The following is a 20,766-nucleotide window of genomic DNA, read 5'->3' on the forward strand; positions in this document are numbered from 1 at the left end:
TTTTTGCTCAAAGTAGAAATCTAAAATACATCAGACAAACCACAAACCTGTTGCTTTTCCCCATGATCTCTAAAAGGATTTTGAGAGGATAATCTCCATTATGAAATCTCCATTAAAAATGGAGAATATTGTCATAAAATCATTAGTTGACCTGCTGGAAAGAAGCTCCGTGGAGAAGGGTAGACGCTGAATGCAAGAGATAACGCATGTAGCACAGTGTAGTGTGAAACTAAGTCACATAACTTTCTCACACTGGCCTGAGAAAGTGTGGCCTGAGAAATTGTGAGGAGGAACTCAAACAGTCCTTAGAGAAGAAAAACAACCTTTGCAGATGTTGTTTGTCTCCTTGTTGTTTCCTTGCAAGAAATATTCAAGGGGTGGTGTTCCTAACTGTCCAATGATGGTGATGTGTTAGTTTGATGACCAATGAGAGGTTTACCTTTTCAGACCTTCTCGGAACTGTCTATAAAAGAAGATCTGAAAGAATAAAATGAGCTCTCTTTGTAATTAAGCTTTAGAGTCTGTGTTGTCACTATCGCCGTTCCTAATACAGTGCAACAGAGAAGTACCTGGGGGTTCTGGTGGACAACAAGCTGTCCATGAGCCAAAAGTGTGTTTTGTGGCCAAGAAGGGCAATGGTATCTGTGGTGGCTGGGCCAGGTCCATTGATCTGACCTGGGGAGCCATGACTTTCCCAGAGAGAGCAGTCCCACAAGAGACAGCCTTCAGGGGGGCTCTCTGGCAATCCCTGGCCACCAGGTAACCTCAGCAAGGGGCAGCCTGTGGCTGCAAGTGATTTCAGCTCAGTGATTTCAGCTCAGTGATTTCCAGCTCTGCTTGCAAGGTTATCCCAGGCTGACTCAGAGATAGAGACAGGAGCATCGTGTGGCAATTCCACAGAGATGGCCTTTATTGTTCAGCAGCTCTGTGAAGGGTAGCCAGGGGCAGCACCTCCCTGCTGAACTGGGCAGAAGCTGGGGTTTTTATGGGGGAAAGCCAGGGTGGTACCAGGGGGGAAACCAATGGGTTACAAAGGATCAGCATAGTCACCAAAGCATGGTGGGATAGCTCACCATGACAAGAGAGGATGGTCCCATCAAATGGGTACCTCTCCAGGTTGAGATAAGCTTATCACAGCTGCCTCAAGCCACACTCCTCCAAGGGAAAGCCTTGGCAGGCTGACCTGCCTCCACAGGCATCCTCATTTCTGTCAAGGAACAGCATTGTCAGCAGGTCGGGGGAGGTGATCCTGCTCCTCTACTCAGCCCTGGTGAGGTGTACTTGGAGTGCTGTGTCCATTTCTGGGCTCCTTGGGACAAGAGAGACATGGAGCTCCTGGAGAAGTTTCAGTGGAGGGCAACAAAAATAATTAAGGGACTGGAGAATCTTTCTTACAAGGAAAGGCTGAGGGAGCTCAGCCTGTTCAGCCTGAGAAGAGACAACTGAGAAGGGAGCTCATCAATGTCTGTAAGTATCTGAAGGGAGGGTGCCAAGAGGATATTTCCAGGCTCTGCTCAGTGGTGCCAAACAGCAGGACAAGAGGCAATGGACAGAAACTGATGCACAGGAAGTTCCACCTGAATATGAAGAAGAACTTCTTTACTGTGCAGGTGATTGAGCACTGATACAGGATGTCCAGAGAAGTTGTGGAGCCTCCCTCACTGGAGATATTCAATAGCCACAATAGACACAAACCTGTGCCAGGTGTTCTAGGATTACCTTGCTTGAGCAGGGAGCTTGAAACAGATAAGCCACTGTGGCCCCTTCTAACCTTCCTCACTCTGGGATTCTGTAATTCTGCTATCTATAGTGGGAACTGCTCTCAAAAAAAGAACAGTTTGGTGAATATTCACGTATTTGGGAAACAGGAGACTCAGGTTCCAGTCTTTCAGATTTGGTGTGACTTTGGGCTTGAATTTCCCAGAGACAAAATGCATAGAACTTTGACTAATTTGAATTAAGCAGGTTATTTCAATGGGGAATGGGGGTTAGTTTGTTGTTTTGTTTCTGCTACTACTCAGGGATGGAATGGGATCCCTGCCATAAGAGACAGTCCTCCATTAACTTCTTAAATATCAATTCTTCACACAGGCTACAGTTCTTAACAAAGTGCTCCAAAGTGTGTGAGTCCCTTCCATGGAGTGTAGTGCTCCTGGATCAGAGTGCTCCATTGTAGGGCCCCCATGGCCCTACAAGTCCTGCCAGAAAACCAGCTCTAGTGTGGGCTCCTCACACTACAGGTCCACAGATCCTGCCAGGAGTCTGCTCCAACACAAACTTCCCACTTAGTCACGGTTCTCTTTTAGGCATCCACCAGCCCCAGTGTGGGGCTCCTTCACAGGTTGCAGGTGAATCTCTCTCCTCCACTGTCCTCCAAGAAATGAAGGGGAATCTCTGCTCCTTTACTTGAAGCACCTTCTCCCTCTCCTTCTCCACTGACCATGGTTTCTACAGTGGAAATTGTAAAAAAGTGAAAAAACCTATGTGGTTTTTTTTCTCTCACATATTCTCACTCCTCTCTGCCCACAATTACTTCTGCTATATGTATTTATTTATTTATTTATTTATTAATATGTTACCACAGAGGCTGATTGTCTCAGCCTTGGCCAGTGGCCGGTTCATCTTAAATCTGGCTATTGGCTCTCTCTGATATGGCTGGAATGTCCAGGATCCTGGAAGATGCCAGCAGCTTCTCACAGAAGCCACCCCTGTAGCTCCTCCCCTGACACCAGAACCATGCCATGAAAACAGAGTGCAGAACCATATATAAAATATATAGAGATCAAGAATCAAGTAAGATCCTTTGGTCTCAGCAAACTTGGGAATAAATTTGGGAGCACAGGTTGTAGTCTCAAGTTCTCCTACCTCCTAGTTTATCAAGCAGCAGCCTCAGCCAGCATTTCAAACTTTATTTTTCAAATAATTTATGTAAATACATCGCATTCACAAATAATTATCAGAGGATCAAGTTCATAAGATTTGATTATTTAACAAGGATTTATCCAACACAAACTATACAGAAACAATATTTATATGGACCTTTGCTCTTTCTCATCTCCATGTTTCTTTTTCTATTCTGAGCTTGGAATTAGTCTTCCAAGGAAAGACCTAACAACCCAGATGTATAAACACAGTAGAAGATTAATTTGGTATGAATCAGATTTTACTTGCATAAACAGTGGTAAAATTCAAACTCCCTGGTCATATACTGCTTCAATAAAACATATTTTAATGGCAAAATAAAAGAGTAAAGAGTGTGAATGTCCTTCATTCTCTCTCAGGCACAGAAGGTCTCTGCCAGTTTTTATTCCCTCATTTGTGAAAACCTACAGGCTGCAGAGAATTCACAGGGGTACAGTAAGTATTATCAGAGGCTTAGAGATCATGGTCTATGGGAAAACAAATGGGGGACGGAACAGAGAGTACAGTAAAGCCTGATGTTCTGGCCTTGGTCAGGTACAGACCATGATCTTAATTTCACCAACAGAGTCTGAATCTATGACTCCAGGGAGAATAGAAAGCCCTAATAGGGTGGTGGAAGATTTCCCTATTAACAGAGCATTTCTCTGGGATTTTGTCAGTCCAAAAATTCCTATAGGGAGTAAAAGAACAGAAGAATCAAATAACATTACTGTGTTGGAGGTTTCCAGGTCCAATCCTGCTCTGCCTGCAGTTGCTGGGCAAGGACTTGGGGTGATCCCTGCTGCAGCATCTGCTGCAGTAGTTCTTGTGTCAGCTGGGGCATTTGTATTGTAGCACATCACCATGCCACACTCCAGCTCCGGTTTCCCTGGACTGGACGTCATTCATAACCATGCTTAGAATGGCATTGGTTAAAAAAATGTCTCCCTTTACGACACCGGGGACATATGCCAGGAGCGTCCACTTTGGCCTCGTTCTGAGCAAAACAGTCCTTTTTCAGATGGCCAGGTTTTCCACAACCAAAGGATGTTTTTGGTTCTCCTGAGGGGCTTTTAAGGGCTTCAAAAGCTGCAGCCATTCCTGCAAACATGGTTTCAGACATATGCTCTAGTATACCAAGGCGATTACAAGCTTCTATCATTTCTACTAGAGATGGATTTGGATTAGCCAGTGATATAAGCAACTTTTTACAGTCCCCATTTGCATTCTCAACTGCAAGCTTTAAAAGCAAAATTTCTCAGGCTGGCTCATTTTCTACCTGCTGTTCCAGGGCTTGCTTCAGTCTGTCAGTAAACTGCATATACTACTCTTGTGCCTCTTGAACTATGTTTGTTAAAATTTTCTGAGGCATCTTTGCATCAGGGACCTTTAAAAATGCCTTTCTTGCAGCCTCTCTTAACCCCTCAAGGGCTTCTTTTGGGCATTCATGAGGCTCAGAAAGGGTCTATGTACAGTCCCTGCCCTGCAAGGTGATCCAGTGTTAAAGCAACTAAATTTCAATTCTTGTTTCCCATATAAGTCAAAAGAAGTGCCCACAAACCCTTTTTTCAATTTTGCTTCCCAAAAAGTATAAGGTGGAGAGGTCAATATCAACCCCACAAGGGATCTAAGGTTGTGGGGTGTCATTAAATGTGCAGAAAGAGTAGAGTTCAACAAACTCCCAAAATACGGGGACCCAATGCCATGCATGGTCCCTGTCTGCCATAACTCTTTTGCCTCTTGAAAAGACAGTGGCTCCCAACTAGGATTATGCTGCTTACTACCATGATATATGACAGGGGCTGTGATTTTATTGGCCATTTCCAAGTCTCCCTCAAGTAAGGCTTCCCTTCTTAAACAAACCCAGTTCTCGTGTGGATCTGGGAGAAACAGATCTGACTCATCATCAGAGTCTGTGGAACCAGGATCAAAAGGGTCTTCTTCATCCTCCCCACCTCTGTTCCCGGGACAGCAGCCAGCAGCAAAAGCTGTCACAGATCGCAGTGCCCAGTATCTTTCTTTTGCCTCCAGGGGGGAAGGAGGAGTGGATGTCTGTATGAAAGGATTTATAGCCCCCAGTGGGTCTGCTGATCGTAACAGATCATTACCCACAGCTTGAGACTGTTCTTGCTTTTCCATAGTCCCATAAATCACTCTCCAACTGGGAAGCATCCCAGCTGCTGCCTTATTCCCCATCGTGGAATGGTCCCATAATTTCAACCCCATATAGTCCCAAAAGTCTTTCATAAAGATAGTAAACAAAGTGACATTTTTCCCCTCAGCAGCTGCCTACTTCAGTACAAGTTTTAAGTCACAAGAGGGCAAGGACCTGCTTTATTTCTTAAGCAGCTCAAGCATCAGCATAAAGACATCTATCTCCAGGACTTCCCCTGACCCATGGTTTTTTTTCCCCAGCTCCCCTCTTGGTCTTCCTGGTCCTCCCGGTCATCCAGAGGGATTATAATGGACCCAATCCCACTTCTTTCAGTGGCACTTCTAGTCCTGGGGGAGGTTGGTGGCTGCTGCACAGCTTAGGCAGATCTTCACATCCTTACATGGGAGCATCAACTGCCGCTTGATTGAGAGATGGTACTTCAAAGGAGGGATGCAAAAAGCAGCCTAAGTAAGAAGCTTTAGCAAAAAGAAATTAAAGCCTATGCAAAAAGAGGTCAGAGTTTCAGTTGAAGTTAGTGAAGTCTAAGCAAAAAAAGGAGTTGAAGTTGTTTATTGAAGTTACTGAAGTCATTGAAGTCATCTATTGATTTCAAAGTTTAGTTTATACACCGTTGCAGCCCTAAGCAGTGTCAGCCCTAAGGAGCGACAGCCGCAAGCAAAAATTTCTCACCAGTTATAGAATTAGGCTATTGTTTGTGTTACTTGGCAGCCTTACAAAACCACACAGTTTTAAAAACCTTGATATCTGCATATGCTGTACTTTTTTCAGCTCTTCCCTCCACATCCGTGGCTGCCTATCCCATGGTCTGTACCTGACCAAGGCCAGAACATCAAGCTCAACTGTGCTCTCTGATCCATTCCCCATTTGTTTTCCCATAATGGTCTATGTCTGAGTGAGCTCAGCTCTACTTGTCAAGACAGATACAGATTGTGGCCTAACTGCTAAAAATGTGGCACAGAGAGGAAACAAGTAACCCTTTTCTAAACACAATAGAAGACAAGTAAAGATGTCAGGCTGTAACAAGGGAGAGCCAAATTAACCATTTTAAAAGTAATGATAATCGCCTTCTGAAATAAAGTCCGGGAAAGTTGTGGGACTTCCATCTTCTTCCTTGTAGAATAGGCTGGACAAACATCTGCCAGGAATCGTTTAGACAGACCTTCTGCCCATGGAGATATATCATACATCTAAATGGCAACTTTATACTTTCAGCCATAAAAGAATAATTTTCAGTTTCTTAAGGCTGTTTTAAAAATTGTCCTACTCCAGATAACTGAGAAGGGTGAGACTTGCTGTGACAATCACCAGTTTGGATAAAAAAAAAGTGAAACAACTCAAGGAAAGAGTTCTCCTTGAGACTTCTTCACTCAGCCCTGTTTTAATAACCCTTGTCCACATCCTATCATGGTCATGGCAGTGAAAAATCCCCCAGGAGACAAACTGTGGAGCTCCTGAAACAGGTGCTGCTTATGCACAAGCACACAGTCAATCTATTAGAACAGATTTAATTGAAAACGAGCTTTATTGCCATCTTCCACTGATTTAATTGGAAATGTGAAAACAAACCTGGATGTTGGGCCAAGTTTTCATTTGCACTGATAGTTTTGGTATTGTTTTCTTCCTAAAAGGAAGTCTTAAGAAGTTGGTAAAGAGAATTTTCTGTCATTTAATATTGATAAAGTTAGGAAAATGGGTCATAATGCAAATAGGAATTGAGCATATTTAGTACATTGTCTAGATTTGAACTTTCACATAGTGCTTTTCTACTATTCTGGTGCTATAAGGAACTTCAGGTGAGTATTAATGAAGTGTAATTGCACTTTGCAACACTGCCCACACAGAGATCTTAAAGGAAGCCCAGCATAAATGAGAATCTGGGCAACTATAGCTAAACTCTGTTGGCTTAATTGTAATGTGGTCACTCAGAAACATTTTAATGTTTTGAAAAATGCGGAGGAATTTTAGTGAAAATAGGGTTTTAAACTATTCTTGGTAGTATGGTAGAAAAATTATTGAATGAAGAGTCCCTACACTGGAATTCTCTACATCCTGGGATTTGGAGCCCACTGGTGATGGTCTGTTTCTGACTCCTCTCCTGTCACCAAGGTCAGGCTGACAGGCCTGTAGCCCCTCATATTCTCCTTCTGATCCTTCTTGTCAATAGGTGTCATATTGGCTAACCTCCAGTCTGGGACATCCCTAGTGAGCCAGGTAAATGACAGAAAAGGGCTTGGAGAGCCCTTCCAGCATCTTCCTTAGTACGAAGCTTGGCATAGCAAGTCACTAACCATTTCCCCTTGGATTATGAGAGCTTCATTCTGCTTCCCAAACTGTTCTCCAGCTCAGGGGGCAAAGAAGACATTAAGCACCTATCTTTTCCTCACCCTGGTTCACTATGTTTCCTCCAACATCCAGATGGAAATTCTCCATAATGTTGATAATGTTCTTATCCTGATGGGAACAAAAGGTAACTTACACACCAGCCTCCATGCAAACAAACAGTTCTTTACTTGAAATCTTAAAATTCAAATTTAGTTTGATTTTTTTCTTATGGAGGTACATAACCACCAACTCAGATGATTTCTGAATTGGACCTCAGGGAATAAAGCTAACAAAAGCAGAGCAGAACATTTATTGACTAACCCTGGAGCAAGTTTGTTCTGGGAAGCCAAAAGAAATACTTGTTGCCTTGAGAATTAGAGCTTTCAATATTGTTTTCATAATTTCTAGCCAACTGACACCAGCAGCAGCACAGAGGTGCACTTTGGTGCAAACTAACAATTTGGGCTAGGCAACGAGGGCAAGAAGGGGAAGGGGGAGGGAGTTAAGAAGACTTGTGTACTGTCACGGTGTCAGGCATGATGTTGGCAGTCGTCTCGTTGCGGCCCTGGTAGCAGGACGGTTTGGCCTCTGTCTGGTTGTTGGTCTGGTGGCAGGTCGGTTCGGTGGACTCCAACGACGTCTCCGTTTCCAGGCTGCAGTGGGCTGCTGTTTTTCTGGACCTGTGTGGGTCTCAGGAGACTTTGAAAGTTCTGAATCTGGTGCAGGGTTTGTAGGGCCTAAATAAGGTTTCACATTTTTCCCTGGGAGCCACTTAGGTCCTGATGGTGTGGACACACACGCATACCCTCTCCCCCAGGTAATCAATGGGAAAGGTCCCGATGTCAGTTGTGATTCAGGATCCTTGATCAGCACTGGCGGCTTCTCTGTGAGTTTGGCATGAGTTGAATTAGAGAAGTGCCGTATTACAGGGGGGTCAGGCTCTGTAGGCGAGCAATTTAGAAAGTTCATGACATATAGAGCCTTACAGAGCCTCTCAATGGGGGGAATGATTTCTGTTCCTCCCCACTGGTGATCAAGGACTCTTTTTAGGTTTTGGTGGGTTCTCTCTACTATTGATTGCCCTGTGGGGGAATGAGGAATGCCCGTGGTGTGTTTCACCCCCCACTCATTGAAAAAGTCTCTTAATTTGTGAGAGGTGTAACCAGGTCCATTGTCTATTTTAATTTGTTCTGGGACTCCCAGGGTAGCAAAAGCAAGGAGAAAATGTCGGATGGTGTGCTTGGCATTTTCTCCTGCATGGGCTGAGGCAAACACTGCACCAGAGAAGGTGTCTACAGAGACATGTACATATTTGACTCTCCCGAAGGACGGGACATGAGTGACATTGGTTTGCCATATCTGGCAACTCTTCAGTCCTCGGGGGTAAACCCAGGAGTTAACAACAGGTATTTGGAACGACTGGCAATTGGGACAGGTGGCAACTATTGCTCTAGCTTGGTCTCTGGGTAGTCTGAACATTCTCATCAGTGCAGGCACGTTTTGGTGGAAGAACTGGTGGGACAATTTCACTTGTGTGAAAATGTCAGGGACATTGGCTGCCCCAGCAGGCATGGCTAAGGCGTCTGCCCTCCTGTTTCCTTCAGCAATGGCACCTGGGAGGTCTGTGTGCGCCCTCACATCCACAACATAGTAAGGTTGCTTTCTGTGAGAGATAAGATATACTAATTCAGAAAGCAATTGGTATAAATTTGGGTTAGAGACCTCTTTTAGAAACGCATGTTCTGCTCTCATAGCTATTCCAGCCACATAAGCCAAATCAGTCACCAGATTGAAAGGTTCTTGGAATTTCTCAAAAGCTCTGACAATGGCTGCTAATTCAGCAATCTGTGGTGATCCCTCGACCACTTGGACATCAGACTCCCATTTCTGTGTCCTGGGGTCCTTCCAAGTCATGACTGACTTGTGGGATTTCCCTGAGCCATCTGTGAAAACTGTCAGGGCCTGGAGCGGTGTTTTGCTCTGTAATGATTTGGGGACCAAATTAAATGTGGTTTTGAAAAGTCTGTGGCCAGGTGGGTGTATAGAAATTTGACCTGAATAGCTATCGAGAGCAAACTGAAGGCTCTCATTGGTTTGGGGCAAAGGCTCCAAACTTCCAGTTGCCAATGGGAGGAAGATGCAGGTGAACTCACAGGCTGCAAGAGTGCGGAGACGGACTCTAGCTCTTTTAATGAGTTCAGCCATGATTTCCTGCGGGGTGGTAATAGTCTTAGTGGGCTGGTTATGTGTAAAGATCCACTCGATGATAAGGAGAGGATCCTTCAATGCAGTGTCCCATTGAAAAATGAGTTCATGCAAGCGCGGGGCCTTACCCAGGATAACCAGCTGGAAGGGCAGGCTGGGCTCATACCGGTGGGCTTGTCGTGAAGACAGGGCCTCCTGGACCTTGGTGATGGATTCCTGGGCCTCCGGCGTGAGGGAGCGTGGTGAGTCGAGGGCCTCACTGCCACGGGGCAGGTTGAAGAGGGGCACAAGGACTTCTGTTGTTACCCCAAGCAGAGGGCGTATCCAGTTGATGGACCCGCAGAGCTGATGTAGGTCCCGCAGGGTCTTGGGGTCGTCTTTGATGGTCAGCTGCTGGGGCACGATTGTCTGCTCGCGGATCTGGAGTCCCAGGTAGGTCCAAGGGCAGGTGTGGTGGATCTTGTCCTCACAGATCTCAAATCCAGCATCCTCAATTGTCTGGATAGTTTTTTGTAAAATCCGGTGCAGACAGTCATCGTCGGCAGCACAAACCAGGATGTCATCCATGTAGTGGAGGATGACAGCATCTGGGAACAGGGTCCTCACAGGTGACAGGATGTGGGCCACGTACCATTGGCAGATGGTAGGAGAATTTTTCATCCCCTGAGGAAGGACCAGCCAATGGTATCTTTTTAAAGGTGCTTGTCTGTTTGGAGAGGGAACCGAGAATGCAAATCTGGGAGCGTCCCGAGGATGGAGTGGTATGTTGAAAAAACAGTCCTTGATGTCAATGACAGCCAGCTTCCAATCCCGGGGGAGCATTGAAGGGGAGGGCATGCCAGGCTGGAGGGGTCCCATATCCTCAATGACTTCGTTGATCTTCCGGACGTCCTGAAGGAGTCTCCACCTGTCCTTGCCTGGTTTGCGTAGGACAAAGACAGGGGAGTTCCAAGGGCTATTGGACTCAGTGATGTGGCCCTGGCAAGCTGCTCTTCCACGAGGGCTTCCAGTGCACACAGTTTGGTCTCAGATAGGGGCCACTGATCAACCCACACTGGATGGTGCTGTTTCCAGGTGAGTTGGGGGATGGTAGGCGTCGCGCGCTTCTCAGTGACCCCGACTAAAAATCCCTGCTGGGAATCCACAGAGAAGCCCCCCATTGGGACAGGAGATCCCGTCCCCAGAGGGTGATTGGTGCTCTCACCACAAATGGACTGATGGTTGCCATTTGTCCCTCAGGTCCTTCGATAACAATATTCCGTTTGCTCCTCATGGAAGCTGTCATTCCTCCAGTTTCTGAAATCATGCCTGCTACAGGTTGCAATTCCCAATTGTCTGGCCACTCGGAGCGGGCGATGATGGTAACATCTGCTCCAGTGTCTATCATTCCTGGACGCTGAATCCTTTCCCCATAACAAAAGAGGCTGCAGTCCATGATGGGTTTGCAGGAGCCCACAACCTGTGTCCACATAGCACTGGGGTTGAGGGGAACATGATCTGGGCAGTCACTAGGAAGTAAAAAGGCCTGTGCCACAGGAGTCTGTTCCTTTAAATAATAAGGAGGGTCTATGCAGGTCAGAGAGATGGAAATTTCATCTCCAGGGTATATAGTCTGGACCTCAGGAACAGTATGAATTTGTTCTGGACAGTTGGTAGGATCCCCAAGTATTAAGATGTTAGAGGGACTGCCTGGTGGTCCACGTTTCCCTGTGGGGATTTTGTAAATACAGTCACCCTTCATATGTAAAGAGAGTCTAGTTACCAGTTGACACTGGGTTCCTATCTGAAGCGCTCCACCTTCTGGGCTTAATATTGGGGTCCCCGTGGAGGCAGGATGGTGGGTTTGGCAGGAGGGGTGGAGCGGTGCGGCATTTGATTTGATGTCGAAGTGCGGGGCCGTTCCGCGCTCTGCTTGAAGTTTCCCGAATGCCAGTTCTGTCTGGGGAACCGTTGGTGGGCTGGAGGTTGTATAGAATGTCTCTCTGGACAGTCTTTGAAAAAATGCCCAGGCTCACCACAATTAAAACAACAATTTCTATTGAGGTCTGCAGCATAAGCTCCAGATATCGCCTCTGCCACTCCTTTAGCCACTGCAAGTGCCACTGTATTCTCACTTGAGGCAGAGGAATGTTTGGTGCAAGCTTCAACCATCTGATCTATGGTTGGTTCGGGGTCCAGAGGGAGGGCTCGCAAAACTGCTTTGCACTCCTGATTAGCATTGGCCATTGCTATTTTTACTAATAATTCCTTTTGCGGCTGAGGGCTCTCTATCTGCTTTTCAACGGCCACTTTTAACTTATCAATATACTTAATAAAAGACTCAGTTGCCCCTTGCTTAATATTGGTGAAGCAATGTGTTGGCACTCTATCATCAGGGGTGGTAAAAAGAGATATCTTACCTGCATTAGCTATATCCTGTAAAGCTGCTTCAGGCAGGTCCCGGGCCTGATCTCGGGGCTTTTGGAAATCTCCTTCTCCTGCTAATTGTTCTAAAGTAAAATTAGGTCTGTTAGCATCTCTTGCATAAACATCTGGTAACTGCTTTAAATGTTTCTTCCACTGCCTCTCCCACAACATGTACTCTGCTGGAGAAAGAATAATATTTCATAATATTTTTGATGTCATGCGGGACCATGAAGTGGGCAGAGAAGGAGGCTTCCAGCAAATGTTTAAAAAAATGCAAACCCCTGCCATGTTCCTCGGCAGCTTTGCAAAGTTCCTGCAGTTCCCTATAATGAAGGGATTCCCATGCAGCAACCTGTGCCCCTGTCCTGTCTCTCCTCATTATTACAGGAAAGGCAAGTATTTTCTGGGACAGAGCTGAGTTCCCCGCCCGTGTGGCTTCCCTCTGCACCTCAGTCCAGTGGTCTTCATACTTTGAATGTGAATACGAAGATTCACTGCTCTCATCTCCTAGTGGAGATGGGGCGTGCTTTGTAGCAGCGCGGGGCCGGCTTGGGTGTCTAGAGCTGGCCCTTTTGTGGCCGTGTGGGGAAGCCGGGATAGCCCCGCTCCGGCCGGAGCCGTCCCAACCTCCGGGGCACTGTGTCCCTGGAGCGGGATCGCCGCTGGGGATGGGGCCCTCACGCAAAGGGACAGGAGCGGGGCCGCGATGGGGAGCGGTTTCCGGATGGATGGGCTGGGGCCCGACGCGGTTACACCCAACGACGCAGTGTGGGGGGAGGGGGAGCAGGACGCGGCAGGAAGAGAAGGGGTGAAGGCGGGAAAACCGGGGTGGGAGTGGGACAAAATGGCGGGGCTGGCCACGCTGCCAGAGTCAGCTGTGCTAACGCTAGGAATTGGGGGGACACAACCGGGTGTGAGGGCATAGGGGAGAGGGTAGAGGAAAGACCCAGAGCGGCATGGCCACTGCTGCCCTGGTACGGGCAGAGAGACAGTAGGGGGGCGTCAGGGAGACGGCAGCAGCCCTGTGCCCAGGGGCAATGTCCACCTCCCGACTGACTCTCAGATAGGGAAAGGGGTTCGGGGACACCTGGAAGGGCTGACAGGGTTGGGGGGTTTAACTGGGGACCCAAAACTCCCTCTTCTTTTTTTCCCTCTGTTACCAATGAGAAAATAATATTTTGAAACACAGGAAAAAACTTTGCAACAGAAAAATCCCCTTTCGCTTGAACTGTATATAACTTTCTTCCCACATTATCCCAAAAGATTCCTGATTTAGCAGAGTCCGAATTAATCTTAAAATGTTTAAAAACCCAATGAATAAATCTTTTAAAATCCCCTTTAGAAAACTTAAAATTTCCTGCTTTTAGGGTAGTTACAACTTGGATATAAAAGTCCCTCTCAGGTGGGGTCAGTCTCCTTACAGAGGACTGATTCCCCATCCTTTTTCACTCCCCACCCAGCAGTAAAACAGCAAAGAAAAAAAAAAGCCCGAAAAAAAAAAATCCTTTCACGGGATACACTTACAATTTCTCTTTGGCAGATGCCGGCGGGCAAAAAAAAGGCTGCTGGGTAGGTGGTCACCTGGGGGCCGGTCCTCAGGGGCTTTCCTTGCCCCAGATGGTCGGACGAGGGTCCCGGTCGCAGCCTCTTGGATCGCCTCTTGCTAGAACGCAAGGAAGCTTCCTCGAGGGGCGGCGGCTCCAACGGCGGCTCGCCTCGCAGCTAAAACTGCAGGCGGACGCTTCTTCAGGGCTCCTTCGAAGGCCCCACATTCGGGTCGCCAGTTGCCGTGGCGACGGAAAGCCCGGAGCACCGCGACTTCTCCGGAGGCAGCCTTGAGAAAGGCTGGCCCGAAGAGCATGTGAGCAGCTTCGAGCAGTCGAGTAATTCCAACTCAGCTCAGTAATAGTAGAGTGATTTCAGCTCAGCTCGGCTCGGCTCGGTGGTAGGCAGGCAACACAAGAAGGGACGAGAAAGCTAGTCCAGCGTTCCACCAAGCACAAGCCTTTATTCAGGCAGAGCTTCGGCAAAGGGTGCCAGCAACAGCGAATCTGCCGAACAGGGAAAAACCTGGGATATTTATGGGGAAGGAGAGGGGCGGGGGGAAGCCCGAGATACCTGTATTGGGGTGGGACAGCAGGGGGGAACACCAAAGAAACACAACAGTTTAACATATCTAACTCAAAGACCCCTGGAAGTGACACGTTGTGTCTCTCTCACAGAGAAGTATCTCTTCTCCAGGGGAGAGCCAGGATCTCGGGCCCAGCGGGCTCCTCCGTACCCACACCCAGCTGCCATTTGTTCCTTTGAAAAATCTCTTCCTGCATCAATTACACTTACTCCATTTCAGAGCTGCAGCACACAGCCAAACTGGCATAAAATATCTTAAAGAAAATGAGCATCAGCCTGAGTGGGGAAAAGGAGAGCAAGTGGTGATCTACAGAGCTCACACAGTCAGAAAGCACCTAGCCAACTATGGTGCAGCCCGGGAAGCAGCAGGAGAAAGCAAGGGGCAGAAATGGAAGAAAGGTAATGAAGAGAAAGCTGAACCAGAAAGACATTTTAGCTGAGGATGAGTAGTGGATACCTAATGAGTGACAACGAGAAAGAGAAAAGAGATGCTGGAAGTAGGAAAAATGGATGAATCATTACAAATGGCTGTATTTTCTCTCCCTTGTCCAGCTGAGGAGGGGAGTAATAGAGAGGATTTGGTTGGTGCTTATTGTGCAGGCAGGGTCAATCCACTACTCCATGGAAGGGATTTGTCCCAGCTTCAGCCCACCAACACTCTACTTTGCACCTTGATACCAAAACCATTCCTTTCTTTTTCCTCTCTTTTCATTTATTCTAGTATCTTTCTTTGGTGTGTAGAAACTGCAGCACTGAAGACAGAGTAATTGGGTGTCTTTTGTTCCACGAAGAGTCTAACATGGCTTCCCATGGTGCCACAGTCACAGTGTTAAGTGCGAAGGCCCAGAGGGCTGATGCTTTAAAAAATAAAACTGTATGTAGAAAAGCAGAAAAGAAAACAGTGAGGGGTCAGAGGAAGATAAGGATGAAAAAGAAGAAGACTGGGAAGATAAGAACATAGAGGTGGAGGCTCATCAACAAATTTTCAATCTGATTTTTTCCCTGTACCTCCATGCATAGAGCATTTCAATCACATGCTCTTATTTGGCAATTCCAAAACCACTTTAGGTTTACTGAATTCTGAGAGAAAAAAAGATATTTTACATAGATGCCAGTTTTCTACAGAATTCTGTAGAAAATAAAAAATGGCATTTCCTCAAAATGCTGAGGTTGCAAGAAACAAATCAAAAAACAAAGGTTTATTGCACAAGAGGAGGAGCACACAAGGTGGATCTTTATAAGTAGAGGATTTATTTTATTTTATTTTATTTTATTTTATTTTATTTTATTTTATTTTATTTTATTTTATTTTATTTTATTTTATTTGGTTTGGTTTGGTTTGGTTTGGTTTTATTTTATTTTATTAAGGTTTTTCAAAAGGAAAAGACAAACATATCAGAGGAACTTTTACCTAGGAATCCATATGCAAAGTGCAGACCCCAAAGCAATATATTTTCCTTAATACTAATGTAAAACTACAAAAATTCAGATAATCAATCAAATTAAAACAACAAATCTCTCTGAACAAATGACTGAAAAAATAATTGTGTCATTTTTCTTTTTTGGTGATACTTTCTCTTTCAGTATCATGATGCCTTAATAGTATTTTACCACAATAACACGTCAGTGATAGCATTCCAGATGCAATCAGAATCCAGTACAAAGAATGAGGCAGCCTACATATTTAGGCTAAGTTGAATATATGAGAGGAAAGATAATCCCTCATTCTGTGTGTATAATATCTTTCCGTATATGTATTGTGGCTATGCTCAGAGAACTTTTATGATTTCATTTTCTTTGTATTTCTCCCACGAGAACTGCATCCTCAACTATCCTATGGGATAATAATACCTATCAAAGGAAAGGCATCTAAATCAAGGCAGAATGGCAATACATTTCAGTTGAGATTTCAGGGAAACAAAAGATATCTTAGGGATTATATTGAATATTTTTTTTACAGGATTCAGAAATGTGTTGTTGAAATAAAAGATAAGGAAGGGCTGCTGACTAACAGAAAGGCTGAGTCAAAAAGCAGGCAGTACTCCAGCCATTGATGCTCGGACTGTGAGAAGAATAAGATGAGGACTCACCATTTCTAAACTTGTTATAGACATAGTAGAACAACTGCTCCTGTAAGACCACAGAATGAAGCCACCACTCCAATGTACAAAGCTGTTCTGCTATCAAGCCAAAAATATTGTTGAAAATAATGTCTAATGAGGGGAGCAATTTCTATACTGCAGCAAAATAAAGGCTTCAGTGAACCTTCTTTCAGTGTGTCCCTTTGGAGAAACAGCTGAATTCCACTCAGTGGAATTTTTTCACAAGTGAAGGAATTTATGAGACCAGAGAGTTCAATAATGTAGCCTGGATAAAGAAAGGGTGAGGGCCATATCCTATCCAGCAATATATCTGGAATGAATTGCTAACTACCAGTCATAAGAGGGCATCTGAAAGGACTTTCCAAGCTGTGTGAGGGCTTTGAGGTGATGATACAGCCCATTGTGAGAGGAGGACCCTGCATGTCTTTCCTAACCATTAGAAGCAATACAGCATACGATTAACTGAAATGTTAAAAACTATAATTCTTCATGTTCTACATAATAAGGGCTGACTATCTAATTGAAAGGTAGCATTATGGTTATGCAATATTTTCAGAAAAAACATTCATTCACTGTTAAGCCACTTATTCACTCAGACAGACTAAAATGCCTTTGTATTATTTTCTAGTGATGAGTAAAACTTAGATCATGTCTCAATACATACAACAAAACTATAGGACACTACTGATTTTCTGGGGATCTTATATCTGAAGTACTTGAAACTTCACAGATTTTTATACAAAGCCATACATTATCTCCTTTCTTATTTAAATTCTCGGCTCAGTTCAAATCAAAGCTTGCAAAAACAGATGGTAAAACTAAGTGGACTACTCAAACCATAGGCACTGTGCTAGACAGAATAAAATATCTTTTCATCTTCATACTGTTGAAATCTTTAAATAAATAATTAGTACAGATTCTCCTCTCTTCTCCACTCCATTTTTAAGATTTCAGGGGAGTGCATGATTTTTTTTTTTGTTGCATCTAAATACATTCTTGTGCATAATCATTACAGATTTGAAGTAACTGTTAATGCAAGGCAGAGGTCCAGCAATATTTTAGACATAGTAATTGCAAATTAAGCCCACTGCAATACAGCAGCCCAACCTTTTGAGGCTATATGGTTCCAGGCATAAAAGCATTTCAGAAACAAGTATTACATTATAAATCATTTATGGATTGTTGGATACTTCCAGCAATATGAAGAGTCGAATGCAAGAAAGAAATATATTTTAGAAATACTCTAATCTGGTTTTACATTAGAAGTACAAGAATAGAAAGCAAATAACCATCTATCTCAAACCCAGAAATGGTAGCACACTGTTCACCATGCTAGGAGAAATAAGTGTCACATGAACTTTGTTGTTCAAGCCTTGCTTTATTTATTTATTTGGTTGATTTTGGTTTTTTTTAGTTATTGTAATAAAGTTCACAGATGCATAACACTATTAATAATTTTAAGTAAAGCTACTGCTGAAAAGGTCTGGGAATCTGAGATATTTCATGCAATAGAGGTTATCAATATATTGTGCTAACAACCCTTTTTCAGCACTCTCCCAACATTTTTTTATTAAATTAAAAAATGAAACTATGTAATTTTCTGGAAATTAGCTGCATCCCTCAGGTTCATCAGAAGCTGCTCATAGGCAGCCTTTAACCATCCCAGAAATAAGAGTGACACAATGACCAGTGGACTTTTCAAATGTGTACAAACAGCCAGTTCCCCACATCAGCACTGCTGGTTGATATAGCTCCTCCATGACATACAGTGAACCAGCCAGGGCTGGAAGGGATCCCACTTCCTTAATTGAATCTTATAGCCATCACTGAAATCAGCCTTGACATAAACCCCTGAGATCTCATGGAAAGACAGTGGAACCAGCTGATGGTACACACAGAAATGTTCCTCCGCGCATGTGAATCCTAGGCCCACAATTCACCTGCACCTCTTTGATGCCTTCTTAAGGAGGACTCCTACTCCTTTTGCCCACTGTTACATTTCTCCCTTCCCCTCCAGACACACTTCAGTAGACTGAGATGCTATCCTGAGCTTAATCTTCCAACAAAACTTGATGTTTTAAAATGGCAGACTCAGGGAGAATGAATTCTCTGTGTAAACCCCATCTTAGTCGCTTTCCCTTACAATTTATTCTAAATAGCCAGGAGTATGAAAAAATTAGTTGTCTCCACCACTAAATCTGTAGCAAAATCTTCTTAGCTGTGAATGACTGCAGTTCTTTTTGCTTTGAGGACAGATCATATAAGAGAAATTTCATATGTCAATGCAGCAGCAACCCCATAGATAAGATGATGAGATCTGTCAGGACCCCAGCTGAATGGGGGTGAGAGATTGAAGGTGCCCAGTAGCTTCATGGGTATTGTTGTGTGCCAGGTCCCTGACATTTTCATTGCTGTTCTTGACTTCACCTTTGCTTGCATGTGCAAGTGTGCTATTGGGATTTGACCCAACTAACATCTGGGACACTTCATATATATGTCTAGGTTCATCAAAGTTGTTTCAGACATTCCAAAGCATTTGATTTGGGCTTACAGTTAAGACCCATTTCCAACATCTGTTGATGGATGACTGAATACTTTATCCCACTCCTTCTTGCATGCACTCACTGAAGACAGAGAACAGTACTTGAAGCAAGCAAAAAAAGGAGGGTGGTCAATGGTACAGAACCTCAGCAGGGAGAGGAAATGCTCTCCGAAATAGCAGCACTGTCCAGTGCTGGATTTTTATACACTCTGGTGTGAGACAGTGACCCGGTTTCAATCATGCTGTCAGTCTTTTCTCACAGGACAGCTTTTGATTTTTTCAACTCCACTGTGTACCTCCTCCAGTGAATCTATACTTTCCCTGAACATGAATAAGCAGAAGCATGCAAGGCACTGTACACAGAATGCTAGCAGAGATGTGGTGGACTAATGCTTGCTGATATTTATTGAACACATTTTCCCTGGTAGACATTTGGTGTTTCACAGTTGTACCACACCTTTTTGACCATGATTGACATGACATGAAATGACTGCGTCTAGTTGTCATGCATTTAGTCTGTGATTCACAAGAACATAAAATATTTTTTTGTTTCCTGAATTTTTCATGGAATGAAATCTGACCTGTTTGTAGAAATCTAGTTTCTTTTTTTCTGTACTGTGAATGAGTCTGCACCTTGAAGTCAAGTTCCATTCCCTGCACTCCAGCCTTCCAGTTCACCCACTTTCTTCTTCATGATCAACTTTATTTGAACATTGCTTAAATAATTAACCAAATGCAGTTAGCCAAAAGCAACTTTTAGGGTATCAGTCTTTAAGATAGATACCAAGACAGAGAGATCTCTGATGAGCTTTCTTCTAACCCCTCTCCAGCTTAATAGTTTTCTTGTGTGTATCTCATTCTGTTGCATCCATTTTAACTAGTTCTTACCAAGCTCAAGCTTTGTACTGAATGTTTGTCTCTTCTAGTTTCCTCGTGACTCCTTAAGAAATGCTTTACTTTGATACAGATGAATTATTTCTACAAAGTTTTCTTTCCTTCTTTAGAAAATCACGTACTTTCAGAAAAATGAAACTAGGTTAAAATACCCAAATCTGCTTTTTCCTACCCTATATCACAATTTGTCCCCCTTTCATAATATGCTTGATAGTAAAAGATTTAAAATCATAGAAAATTCGGGGAGTTAGAAAGAAAGTTAGGCCTGGCAAGCCCTGGGAAAAGTGTTAAAAGTAGGCCCTGGGAAATATTAGCTGTTGTGCTTGCTAAGATCATGTGAAACTGCACCTGTGTAGTCAGTATATGATAAATGATATAATTGTTAGGTGTGATTAGATATAATTATTGTTTAAAGAATCATGAGAAACTATGTTAGGGGTTTGGGGGATCACGAGAAATTCATGCTTGGGTAAAATCAATGTATACAATAGAACAATGTAAGTTTAATAACTAGTATATAAGTTATATAATGATAGAGTATAAAACGTTCAGCTCAAAACCAGGTTGGGTCACATTTGGGTATGTGTACCCCTGACACCCAGAGCTCTTTAGTAAAGCACCTTCATGTAATCATTCTGTGATTATGTGTTCCTGAACGCTAACATCCTTATATGCAATTGTCTTTCCATTTAAAAATCATTCTTAGAGCTTTACACACTATTGAGCTCAGATTAACAGTCATCAGTCCTGGGTCACTTTTATCCTCTTTTCTAAATTCAGGTACCACATTTGCTATTCTCCAAGTATGTAGTGGTCTCTGAAGATGATAATTAACTATAGCCTTACTTTTAAATCTTTCAGTACTCACAAGGAAATTGTGCCATACCTTCCAATGTGAGCTCCTAACAGTATCCAAAGCATTCTGCTGTGTGGGATTATTTCCATCAGCCCCATTAGTTTCCCCATTTTACATCATGTTTTGGGCATGCAGTGTTGCGATATTTTTATCAGAAATCTTGAAGTGACATTTGCAGGAAATGCAAGGCAATGTGCAGACTGAATCTTAATATCTATCCAGGTCCATTTGA

The sequence above is a fragment of the Pseudopodoces humilis genome, chromosome 3, assembly GCF_049639895.1.
Source record: "Pseudopodoces humilis isolate 2021_Gansu_Grassland_sample_001 chromosome 3, ASM4963989v1, whole genome shotgun sequence".
Taxonomy (NCBI): Eukaryota; Metazoa; Chordata; class Aves; order Passeriformes; family Paridae; genus Pseudopodoces; species Pseudopodoces humilis.